The sequence below is a fragment of the Lissotriton helveticus genome, chromosome 1_2 (genome assembly GCF_964261635.1).
Source record: "Lissotriton helveticus chromosome 1_2, aLisHel1.1, whole genome shotgun sequence".
Lineage (NCBI taxonomy): Eukaryota > Metazoa > Chordata > Amphibia > Caudata > Salamandridae > Lissotriton > Lissotriton helveticus.
Genome location: NC_136058.1, coordinates 284002128 through 284014957, shown reverse-complemented (window position 1 = coordinate 284014957; position 12830 = coordinate 284002128). Strand labels below are relative to the sequence as shown.

The window sequence follows — 12830 nt, the reverse complement described above, 5'->3', positions numbered from 1 at the left end:
ATAAAAGCCATGTAGAGTGGCTTTACACGGCCTTGTAGATATGGCCCTGCAGTGTGCGCCGCGGGACTGTCACCGAAAGTGAATTTCCGGCAGTGCACAGGAGCTTGTAGATAAGCCCCTGAGTGTCTTGACCTTCAGTAGACACAGACATTTCAATATATAATGACAAACGTGTCGTAGAATGCACCATTAATCCAATTTTTGACAGATGTTCTGCTGGACATGTCATTTATCTGCCCCTCCCTAGCAGAATTGTCTTCAAAAACACAAATACAACACAGGTGTCACAAGTCAGGAGACCCTGCCATACAAGCATCGGTAATCCATCTGTTTGGACTGTGTGATGAATTTAATGCTGTTTTCTTCACTCATCGCTAGGGACAAAGGAAGGACCTCCCTGGCACTAGCACGGGCGTGGAGAGGATGTGGTGCAGCGGCCAGAGCTGCTGACTCGAGAGCTGGTGATCCCTGTTTTCGTCCCGGCATCGCAACAACCAGTGATTCTGGGCAAATCACTTTCTCCAGATGCTATATATATGTTCCAAGACGAAAAAACAGAAAAGAGGGAACATTTTCTGAAAAAAGAGTGCCACCAAAGCAGATGTTAACAGTATTTTGACCACGGAAACTGATATGAGAAGCAGACAAAGAACAGGCCTTTTTAAATGCAGGAAAACATGCTAAAACGAATAGATTGGAGGAAAAGTAAGTGGCAAGCACAGAAGCCAAGAAAGAGAGGCTCGGGAGGAAAGGCCTTTTTTAAGTTTATAATAAAAACAATAGATTTCACAAGCACAGCTGTGAAGGTGGAACCTAAAACGGACCAGGTGCTCTAACTCGTGGTCTGTTAGGAAAGTACCCATGTCACTAGTGTCACAGTTACTTTAGCGAGCGGGCGCAGGGCCCACTACCTTACACTCTGCAAGTCTGTTTTGTTTATCTTTAAGCTTGTTGTAATAATTTATTTACGTCTGGAGAGACAACTTCTCACAAAGCATTCTATTTAGCAGCAAATCTAGAATGGAGGTTACATGGCCTAAAAAGACCCAGACTTTCAAAATAAGGAAACATTGTACAATTTCAGCAAACAACGATGAGAATGGCTGCTTTCGTTTGTGTTTACAAAATCAACTGGCAACATCTACCATTCATTAACATAGTTAGCAATATCTACAAAACAAATGTAAACGTTTACCCAGCTTCTTAATGAAAAGATAATATTAACATTTAATTAATGCAATATGACTATCCAGCAATCCATTTAAGTTTAGATAAGAACAAAAGTATTTATCCAGATCTTTCATTAACCATGAATAGGTGGCTCCTCTTTAAGAAGAACCTTCTTGACAAATATTAAAGAGCTAAATTCTTAACGTGTAAAGTTGTAATTTCACTCCCTAGGACTAAGTAACACCTACTTTTATTATGGTCATAATTTATATATTCACTTTGATTAAAATGGGAAGGAGTAAAAGAGCAGAGGGTACTAACAGAAGTTAAAATTGACAATTTAACACAGAAATATAAAGAAAAGAAGTTGATGTCATTGCACAGAAAATATGCAAATATAAGTACTATGGCCACTCCCTGCTTGAGATCTGTCGTCGACAAATCGAACACCACTCTGGTGTACATGCGCCAAGGTATAATGTATGCCGGGTGGGCGTTCCGTCGTAAGGAAGTCTCGTAAAAGTGATACATTGAAATCTACAAGATTTCTCTGGGTCACTTTTACGACGCCACTGCGTCAAAACCTTGCACCTGCTTGAAGCAGGTGTAAGGATTGACGCAGCATGATGGGAATAGGCATTCCTGACCATTGCTGGAGTTGTGTCGTGCTTACAACACGACTCCAACAAAGCATTGCCTTTACGACAAAAGATGCGTCACACATTTGTCTATCCTTGCGCCATGGTGCACCGCATTCTAAATGCGGTGCATCCATGGTGGCGCATGGGTATTTTTCTGTCACGCGAATTAACTGGCGCATCTCTGCTAATATGCAGAGATGCACCAGTTCTTGTAAGTCTGCCCCCTAGTCTTTACATGGAGTAATGAGGAGAAATGCTTTATATCACCTCGTTTTTGCTGTTTCTATATGTACTGTTTTATGCAGCACATATAAAAACAACAAAACGCCATGCATGATTGTTTATGTGCAGAAAGGTATCCCTTTCTGTACATAAGCAATCATTCCCCCTGCGCAGTCATCTTTGCACTATGTTCCAAGGGTGCTTGCGTTTGGGCCAGGCAGCTGTAATTTGCTCCAGGACAGTGGGGAAACACAGGCCTGCAGAGTATTGTTGTAAATACGTTGGTATTGCGTTTCCAAAAGAGGCGGAGCGTGGCATTAACCCAAGAATGCTAACGCCGCTCTCCGTCATTTTCCATGTAAATATACTTCTTAATGTTTTAGTGGAGGCAGGAGATGCAAGGTAGGGGGAGTGAAGAATTTTGAGGGGAACGTTAGGACAATGAGCTATAAAATGTGGCCAAGCTTTTCAAATTAACAGTCTCATTTATGAGGTTTTGGCACAGGGCAGCGCTGCAAACAATCTTAATGCGCTGCCCTGAGTCAAAAGAAAAGAACCGGCAGAAGCAGTAATCTATGAGATACGTACATTTCTATCCTTTTCCCCTCACTGCCGCACAATGGGCTGCTATGAACTAACGCAAGCACCCTTGCACCATAGTGCAAGGGTGCCTGCGTTGCAGGGATGATTGTTTTTGTGCAGGAAGAGACACCTTGCACAAAAACAATTACGAAATGCTTTTTTTCCTCTATGTGCGCAGTAAAAGCGAGAAGAAATTAAGGTATTTCTCCTCTTTGCGCCTCACTTACACCTCCCCAAGGAGGTGTAGCCTTTTGACGTATTCCCAGGGTTATTAATTCTCCTAAGTCAATGACATGGGTGTTACGTGGGAACACCCACAGTAATGCCCATGGCACGCCTCCCTATTGCAGGGTGAAGCAACACAGCAACTTTCGCTGTATTGCCTTAGTCCATATCTACAAGGCCATGATAAAAGCCACGTAGGGTGGCTTTACACGGCCTTGTAGATATGGCCCTGCAGTGTGCGCCGCCGGACTGTCACCGAAAGTGAATTTCCGGCAGCACACAGGAGCTTGTGAATAAGCCCCTGAGTGTCTTGACCTTCAGTAGACACAGAAATTTCAATATATAATGAAAAACGTGTCGTAGAATGCACCATTAATCCACTTTTTGACAGATGTTCTGCTGGACATGTCATTTACCTGCCCCTCCCTAGCAGAATTGTCTTCAAAAAGACAAATACAGCACAGGTGTCACCAGTCAGGAGACCCTCCCAATACAAGCATCGGTAATCCATCTGTTTGGACTGTGTGATGAATTTAATGCTGTTTTCTTCACTCATCGCTAGGGACAAAGGAAGGACCTCCCTGGCACTAACACGGGCGTGGAGAGGATGTGGTGCAGCGGCTAGAGCTGCTGACTCGAGAGCTGGTGATCCCTGTTTTCGTCTCGGCATCGCAACATCCAGTGATTCTGGGCAAATCTTTTTCTCCAGATGCTATATATATTTTCCAAGACGAAAAAACAGAAAAGAGGGAAAACTTTCTGAAAAAAGAGTGCCACCAAAGCAGATGTTGACAGTATTTTGACCACGGAAACTGATATGAGAAGCAGACAAAGAACAGGCCTTTTTAAATGCAGGAAAACATGCTAAAACCAATAGATTGGGTGAAAAGTAAGTGGCAAGCACAGAAGCCAAGAAAGAGAGGCTCGGGAGGAAAGGCCTTTTTTAAGTTTATAATATAAACACTAGATTTCACAAGCACAGCTGTGAAGGTGGAACCTAAAAAGGACCAGGTGCTCTAACTCGTGGTCTGTTAGGTAAGTACCCATGTCACTAGTGTCACTGTTACTTTAGCGAGCTGGCGCAGGGCCCACTACTTTACACTCTGCAAGTCTGTTTTGTTTAACTTTAAGCTTGTTGTAATCATTTATTTACGTCTGGAGAGACAACTTCTCACAAAGCATTCTATTTAGCAACAAATCTAGAATGGAGGTTACATGGACTAAAAAGACCCACGCTTTCAAAATAAGGTAAAATTGTGCAATTTCAGCAAACAACAACAAGAATGGCTGTTTTCGTTTGTGTTTACAAAATCAACTGGCAACATCTACCATTCATTAAAATAGTTACCAATATCTACAAAACAAATGTAAACGTTTACCCTGATTCTTAATGAAAATATAATATTAACATTTAATTAATGTAATATGATTATCCAGCAATCCATTTTAGTTTAGATAATAAACAAAAGTATTTATCCAGATCTTTCATTAACCATGAATAGGTGGCTCCTCTTTAAGAAGAACCTTCTTGACAAATAGTAAAGAGCTAAATTCTTAACATGTAAAGTTGTAATTTCACTCCCTAGGACTAAGTAACACCTACTTTTATTATGGTCATAATTTATATATTCACTTTCATTAAAATGGGAAGGAGTAAAAGATCTGAGGGTACTCACAGAAGTTAAAATTGACAATTTAACACAGAAATATAAAGAAAAGAAGTTGATGTCATTGCACAGAAAATATGCAAATATAAGTACTACGGCCACTCCCTGCTTGAGATCTGTCGTCGACAAATCAAACACCACTCTGGTGTACATGCGCCAAGGTATAATGTATACCGGGTGGGCATTCCGTCGTAAGGAAGTCTCGTAAAAGTGATACAGTGAAATCTACTAGATTTCACTGGGTCACTTTTATGATGCCACTGCGTCAAAACCTTGCACCTGCTTGAAGCAGGTGTAAGGATTGACGCAGCATGATGGGAATAGGCATTCCTGACCATTGCTGGAGTTGTGTCGTGCTTACAACACGACTCCAACAAAGCATTGCCTTTACGACAAAAGATGCGTCACACATTTGTCTATCCTTGCGCCATGGTGCACCGCATTGTAAATGCGGTGCATCCATGGTGGCGCATGGGTATTTTTCTGTCACGCAAATTAACTGGCGCATCTCTGCTAATATGCAGAGATGCGCCAGTTCTTGTAAGTCTGCCCCCTAGTCTTTACATGGAGTAATGAGGAGAAATGCTTTATATCACCTCGTTTTTGCTGTTTCTATATGTACTGTTTTATGCAGCACATATAAAAACAACAAAACGCCATGCATGATTGTTTATGTGCAGAAAGGTATCCCTTTCTGTACATAAGCAATCATTCCCCCTGCGCAGTCACCTTTGCACTATGTTCCAAGGGTGCTTGCGTTTGGGCCAGGCAGCTGTAATTTGCGCCAGGACAGTCGGGAAACACAGGCCTGCAGAGTATTGTTGTAAATACGTTGGTATTGCGTTTCCAAAAGAGGCGGAGCGTGGCATTAACCCAAGAATGCTAACGCCGCTCTCCGTCATTTTCCATGTAAATATACTTCTTAATGTTTTAGTGGAGGCAGGAGATGCAAGGTAGGGGGAGTGAAGAATTTTGAGGGGAACGTTAGGACAATGAGCTATAAAATGTGGCCAAGCTTTTCAAATTAACAGCCTCATTTGGTGTGTATCACTTACAACGCAACTTTTACGTCGTAATGCTGTTACAACGCAGCTATTACAACGCAGGATCCATTACAACGCATGGCATTACAACGCATGGCATTACATCGCAGATGCTATTACAACGCATACCATTACATCGTAAGTATTGGTAAGTATATAATTTATTTTAATTTTATTTAATATTATATAAATGATTTAATTAATATTAATTATAAATAAAAATAAATAAAAATATTTATTTATGTTTTTAAATATTATAAATTAAATTTATTATTTTAAGTAATTTTTTAAATAAATATGAGTATAGGAGTATATGTATAGGTGTACTGAGGTTTTAGGGCAGGGTTTGGGTTTTGGGGTACAGGGGTGTTTTTAGGTTTCAGGTTTGGGTTTTGGGGTACAGGGGTGTTTTTAGGTTTCAGGGCAGGGTTTGGGTTTTGGGGTACAGGGGTGTTTTTAGGTTTCAGGGCAGGGTTTGGGTTTTGGGGTACAGGGGTGTTTTTAGGTTTCAGGGCAGGGTTTGGGTTTTGGGGTACAGGGGTGTTTTTAAGTTAAATAAAATTAATTATATTATATTAATTACATTTCTTAATTAAAATAATTAAATTAAATACATTATTTTAAATAATTTATTTTAATTACAATCAAAAAAATATTTAAATTAAATTAATTTAATTATATTAATTAAATAAAATTAATTACATTTTTTATTAAAATTAATTTAAATAAATAATTACTATTATTTTAATTAAAATAATTAAATTAAATTAAAATAATTACTTTTTTTTTAAAAAGGTATACTTACCTATACTTACGATGTAATGCCATGCGTTGTAATAGCATCTGCGATGTAATGCCATGCGTTGTAATGCCATGCGTTGTAATGGATCCTGCGTTGTAAAAATTGCGATGTAACGGTCTGCGTTGTAAAATAACGCGTTGTAACATCATAGATACCAAATGAGGCTGTTGGTGTGTATCACTTACAACGCAACTTTTATGTCGTAATGCTGTTACAACGCAGCTATTACAACGCAGGATCCATTACAACGCATGGCATTACAACGCATGGCATTACATCGCAGATGCTATTACAACGCATACCATTACATCGTAAGTATTGGTAAGTATATAATTTATTTTAATTTTATTTAATATTATATAAATGATTTAATTAATATTAATTATAAATAAAAATAAATAAAAATATTTATTTATGTTTTTAAATATTATAAATTAAATTTATTATTTTAAGTAATTTTTTAAATAAATATGAGTATAGGAGTATATGTATAGGTGTACTGAGGTTTTAGGGCAGGGTTTGGGTTTTGGGGTACAGGGGTGTTTTTAGGTTTCAGGTTTGGGTTTTGGGGTACAGGGGTGTTTTTAGGTTTCAGGGTAGGGTTTGGGTTTTGGGGTACAGGGGTGTTTTTAGGTTTCAGGGTAGGGTTTGGGTTTTGGGGTACAGGGGTGTTTTTAGGTTTCAGGGTAGGGTTTGGGTTTTGGGGTACAGGGGTGTTTTTAGGTTTCAGGGTAGAGTTTGGGTTTTGGGGTACAGGGGTGTTTTTAGGTTTCAGGGCAGGGTTTGGGTTTTGGGGTACAGGGGTGTTTTTAGGTTTCAGGGCAGGGTTTGGGTTTTGGGGTACAGGGGTGTTTTTAGGTTTCAGGGCAGGGTTTGGGTTTTGGGGTACAGGGGTGTTTTTAGGTTTCAGGGCAGGGTTTGGGTTTTGGGGTACAGGGGTGTTTTTAGGTTTCAGGGCAGGGTTTGGGTTTTGGGGTACAGGGGTGTTTTTAGGTTTCAGGGCAGGGTTTGGGTTTTGGGGTACAGGGTGTTTTTAGGTTTCAGGGCAGGGTTTGGGTTTTGGGGTACAGGGGTGTTTTTAGGTTTCAGGGCAGGGTTTGGGTTTTGGGGTACAGGGGTGTTTTTAGGTTTCAGGGCAGGGTTTGGGTTTTGGGGTACAGGGGTGTTTTTAGGTTTCAGGGCAGGGTTTGGGTTTTGGGGTACAGGGGTGTTTTTAAGTTAAATAAAATTAATTATATTATATTAATTACATTTCTTAATTAAAATAATTAAATTAAATACATTATTTTAAATAATTTATTTTAATTACAATCAAAAAAATATTTAAATTAAATTAATTTAATTATATTAATTAAATAAAATTAATTACATTTTTTATTAAAATTAATTTAAATAAATAATTACTATTATTTTAATTAAAATAATTTAATTAAATTAAAATAATTACTTTTTTTTTAAAAAGGTATACTTACCTATACTTACGATGTAATGCCATGCGTTGTAATAGCATCTGCGATGTAATGCCATGCGTTGTAATGCCATGCGTTGTAATGGATCCTGCGTTGTAAAAATTGCGATGTAACGGTCTGCGTTGTAAAATAACGCGTTGTAACATCATAGATCCGCCTCATTTATGAGGTTTTGGCACATGGCAGCGCTGCAAACAATCTTAATGCGCTGCCCTGAGTCAAAAGAAAAGAACCGGCAGAAGCAGTAATCTATGAGATACGTACATTTCTATCCTTTTCCCCTCACTGCCGCACAATGGGCTGCTATGAACTAACGCAAGCACCCTTGCACCATAGTGCAAGGGTGCCTGCGTTGCAGGGATGATTGTTTTTGTGCAGGAAGAGACACCTTGCACAAAAACAATTACGAAATGCTTTTTTTCCTCTATGTGCGCAGGAAAAGCGAGAAGAAATTAAGGTATTTCTCCTCTTTGCGCCTCACTTACACCTCCCCTAGGAGGTGTAGCCTTTTGACGTATTCCCAGGGTTATTAATTCTCCTAAGTCAATGACATGGGTGTTACGTGGGAACACCCACAGTAATGCCCATGGCACGCCTCCCTATTGCAGGGTGAAGCAACACAGCAACTTTCGCTGCATTGCCTTAGTCCATATCTACAAGGCCATGATAAAAGCCACATAGGGTGGCTTTACACGGCCTTGTAGATATGGCCCTGCAGTGTGCGCCGCCGGACTGCCACCGAAAGTGAATTTCCGGCAGCACACAGGAGCTTGTGAATAAGCCCCTGAGTGTCTTGACCTTCAGTAGACACAGAAATTTCAATATATAAAGAAAAACGTGTCGTAGAATGCACCATTAATCCACTTTTTGACAGATGTTCTGCTGGACATGTCATTTACCTGCCCCTCCCTAGCAGAATTGTCTTCAAAAAGACAAATACAGCACAGGTGTCACCAGTCAGGAGACCCTCCCAATACAAGCATCGGTAATCCATCTGTTTGGACTGTGTGATGAATTTAATGCTGTTTTCTTCACTCATCGCTAGGGACAAAGGAAGGACCTCCCTGGCACTAACACGGGCGTGGAGAGGATGTGGTGCAGCGGCTAGAGCTGCTGACTCGAGAGCTGGTGATCCCTGTTTTCGTCTCGGCATCGCAACATCCAGTGATTCTGGGCAAATCTTTTTCTCCAGATGCTATATATATTTTCCAAGACGAAAAAACAGAAAAGAGGGAAAACTTTCTGAAAAAAGAGTGCCACCAAAGCAGATGTTAACAGTATTTTGACCACGGAAACTGATATGAGAAGCAGACAAAGAACAGGCCTTTTTAAATGCAGGAAAACATGCTAAAACCAATAGATTGGATGAAAAGTAAGTGGCAAGCACAGAAGCCAAGAAAGAGAGGCTCGGGAGCAAAGGCCTTTTTTAAGTTTATAATATAAACAATAGATTTCACAAGCACAGCTGTGAAGGTGGAACCTAAAAAGGACCAGGTGCTCTAACTCGTGGTCTGTTAGGTAAGTACCCATGTCACTAGTGTCACTGTTACTTTAGCGAGCGGGCGCAGGGCCCACTACTTTACACTCTGCAAGTCTGTTTTGTTTAACTTTAAGCTTGTTGTAATCATTTATTTACGTCTGGAGAGACAACTTCTCACAAAGCATTCTATTTAGCAACAAATCTAGAATGGAGGTTACATGGACCAAAAAGATCCACGCTTTCAAAATAAGGTAAAATTGTGCAATTTCAGCAAACAACAACGAGAATGGCTGTTTTTGTTTGTCTTTACAAAATCAACTGGCAAATTCTACCATTCATTAACATAGTTAGCAATATCTACAAAACAAATGTAAACGTTTACCCTGCTTCTTAATGAAAAGATAATATTAACATTTAATTAATGTAATATGACTATCCAGCAATCCATTTTAGTTTAGATAATAAACAAAAGTATTTATCCAGATCTTTCATTAACCATGAATAGGTGGCTCCTCTTTAAGAAGAACCTTCTTGACAAATAGTAAAGAGCTAAATTCTTAACATGTAAAGTTGTAATTTCACTCCCTAGGACTAAGTAACACCTACTTTTATTATGGTCATAATTTATATATTCACTTTCATTAAAATGGGAAGGAGTAAAAGATCTGAGGGTACTCACAGAAGTTAAAATTGACAATTTAACACAGAAATATAAAGAAAAGAAGTTGATGTCATTGCACAGAAAATATGCAAATATAAGTACTACGGCCACTCCCTGCTTGAGATCTGTCGTCGACAAATCAAACACCACTCTGGTGTACATGCGCCAAGGTATAATGTATACCGGGTGGGCATTCCGTCGTAAGGAAGTCTCGTAAAAGTGATACAGTGAAATCTACTAGATTTCACTGGGTCACTTTTATGATGCCACTGCGTCAAAACCTTGCACCTGCTTGAAGCAGGTGTAAGGATTGACGCAGCATGATGGGAATAGGCATTCCTGACCATTGCTGGAGTTGTGTCGTGCTTACAACACGACTCCAACAAAGCATTGCCTTTACGACAAAAGATGCGTCACACATTTGTCTATCCTTGCGCCATGGTGCACCGCATTGTAAATGCGGTGCATCCATGGTGGCGCATGGGTATTTTTCTGTCACGCAAATTAACTGGCGCATCTCTGCTAATATGCAGAGATGCGCCAGTTCTTGTAAGTCTGCCCCCTAGTCTTTACATGGAGTAATGAGGAGAAATGCTTTATATCACCTCGTTTTTGCTGTTTCTATATGTACTGTTTTATGCAGCACATATAAAAACAACAAAACGCCATGCATGATTGTTTATGTGCAGAAAGGTATCCCTTTCTGTACATAAGCAATCATTCCCCCTGCGCAGTCACCTTTGCACTATGTTCCAAGGGTGCTTGCGTTTGGGCCAGGCAGCTGTAATTTGCGCCAGGACAGTCGGGAAACACAGGCCTGCAGAGTATTGTTGTAAATACGTTGGTATTGCGTTTCCAAAAGAGGCGGAGCGTGGCATTAACCCAAGAATGCTAACGCCGCTCTCCGTTATTTTCCATGTAAATATACTTCTTAATGTTTTAGTGGAGGCAGGAGATGCAAGGTAGGGGGAGTGAAGAATTTTGAGGGGAACGTTAGGACAATGAGCTATAAAATGTGGCCAAGCTTTTCAAATTAACAGCCTCATTTATGAGGTTTTGGCACATGGCAGCGCTGCAAACAATCTTAATGCGCTGCCCTGAGTCAAAAGAAAAGAACCGGCAGAAGCAGTAATCTATGAGATACGTACATTTCTATCCTTTTCCCCTCACTGCCGCACAATGGGCTGCTATGAACTAACGCAAGCACCCTTGCACCATAGTGCAAGGGTGCCTGCGTTGCAGGGATGATTGTTTTTGTGCAGGAAGAGACACCTTGCACAAAAACAATTACGAAATGCTTTTTTTCCTCTATGTGCGCAGGAAAAGCGAGAAGAAATTAAGGTATTTCTCCTCTTTGCGCCTCACTTACACCTCCCCTAGGAGGTGTAGCCTTTTGACGTATTCCCAGGGTTATTAATTCTTCTAAGTCAATGACATGGGTGTTACGTGGGAACACCCACAGTAATGCCCATGGCACGCCTCCCTATTGCAGGGTGAAGCAACACAGCAACTTTCGCTGCATTGCCTTAGTCCATATCTACAAGGCCATGATAAAAGCCACATAGGGTGGCTTTACACGGCCTTGTAGATATGGCCCTGCAGTGTGCGCCGCCGGACTGCCACAGAAAGTGAATTTCCGGCAGCACACAGGAGCTTGTGAATAAGCCCCTGAGTGTCTTGACCTTCAGTAGACACAGAAATTTCAATATATAAAGAAAAACGTGTCGTAGAATGCACCATTAATCCACTTTTTGACAGATGTTCTGCTGGACATGTCATTTACCTGCCCCTCCCTAGCAGAATTGTCTTCAAAAAGACAAATACAGCACAGGTGTCACCAGTCAGGAGACCCTCCCAATACAAGCATCGGTAATCCATCTGTTTGGACTGTGTGATGAATTTAATGCTGTTTTCTTCACTCATCGCTAGGGACAAAGGAAGGACCTCCCTGGCACTAACACGGGCGTGGAGAGGATGTGGTGCAGCGGCTAGAGCTGCTGACTCGAGAGCTGGTGATCCCTGTTTTCGTCTCGGCATCGCAACATCCAGTGATTCTGGGCAAATCTTTTTCTCCAGATGCTATATATATTTTCCAAGACGAAAAAACAGAAAAGAGGGAAAACTTTCTGAAAAAAGAGTGCCACCAAAGCAGATGTTAACAGTATTTTGACCACGGAAACTGATATGAGAAGCAGACAAAGAACAGGCCTTTTTAAATGCAGGAAAACATGCTAAAACCAATAGATTGGATGAAAAGTAAGTGGCAAGCACAGAAGCCAAGAAAGAGAGGCTCGGGAGCAAAGGCCTTTTTTAAGTTTATAATATAAACAATAGATTTCACAAGCACAGCTGTGAAGGTGGAACCTAAAAAGGACCAGGTGCTCTAACTCGTGGTCTGTTAGGTAAGTACCCATGTCACTAGTGTCACTGTTACTTTAGCGAGCGGGCGCAGGGCCCACTACTTTACACTCTGCAAGTCTGTTTTGTTTAACTTTAAGCTTGTTGTAATCATTTATTTACGTCTGGAGAGACAACTTCTCACAAAGCATTCTATTTAGCAACAAATCTAGAATGGAGGTTACATGGACCAAAAAGATCCACGCTTTCAAAATAAGGTAAAATTGTGCAATTTCAGCAAACAACAACGAGAATGGCTGTTTTTGTTTGTCTTTACAAAATCAACTGGCAAATTCTACCATTCATTAACATAGTTAGCAATATCTACAAAACAAATGTAAACGTTTACCCTGCTTCTTAATGAAAAGATAATATTAACATTTAATTAATGTAATATGACTATCCAGCAATCCATTTTAGTTTAGATAATAAACAAAAGTATTTATCCAGATCTTTCATTAACCATGAATA

General features: G+C 40.2%; 3 non-coding genes across 3 annotated transcripts; all 3 read right to left on the bottom strand.

Annotated features, from left to right (window-relative positions):
• Positions 1-1316: 1316 nt before the first annotated feature.
• LOC144808133 (U7 small nuclear RNA) lies at positions 1317-1371 on the bottom strand. The gene has a single exon (XR_013606661.1). It is a non-coding gene; the product is annotated as a U7 small nuclear RNA (small nuclear RNA).
• Positions 1372-4341: 2970 nt separating this feature from the next.
• On the bottom strand, positions 4342-4396 carry LOC144808156 (U7 small nuclear RNA). Its single transcript, XR_013606682.1, has one exon. It is a non-coding gene; the product is annotated as a U7 small nuclear RNA (small nuclear RNA).
• A 5409-nt stretch (positions 4397-9805) lies between these two features.
• On the bottom strand, positions 9806-9860 carry LOC144808155 (U7 small nuclear RNA). The gene has a single exon (XR_013606681.1). It is a non-coding gene; the product is annotated as a U7 small nuclear RNA (small nuclear RNA).
• Between the last annotated feature and the right edge of the window lie 2970 nt (positions 9861-12830).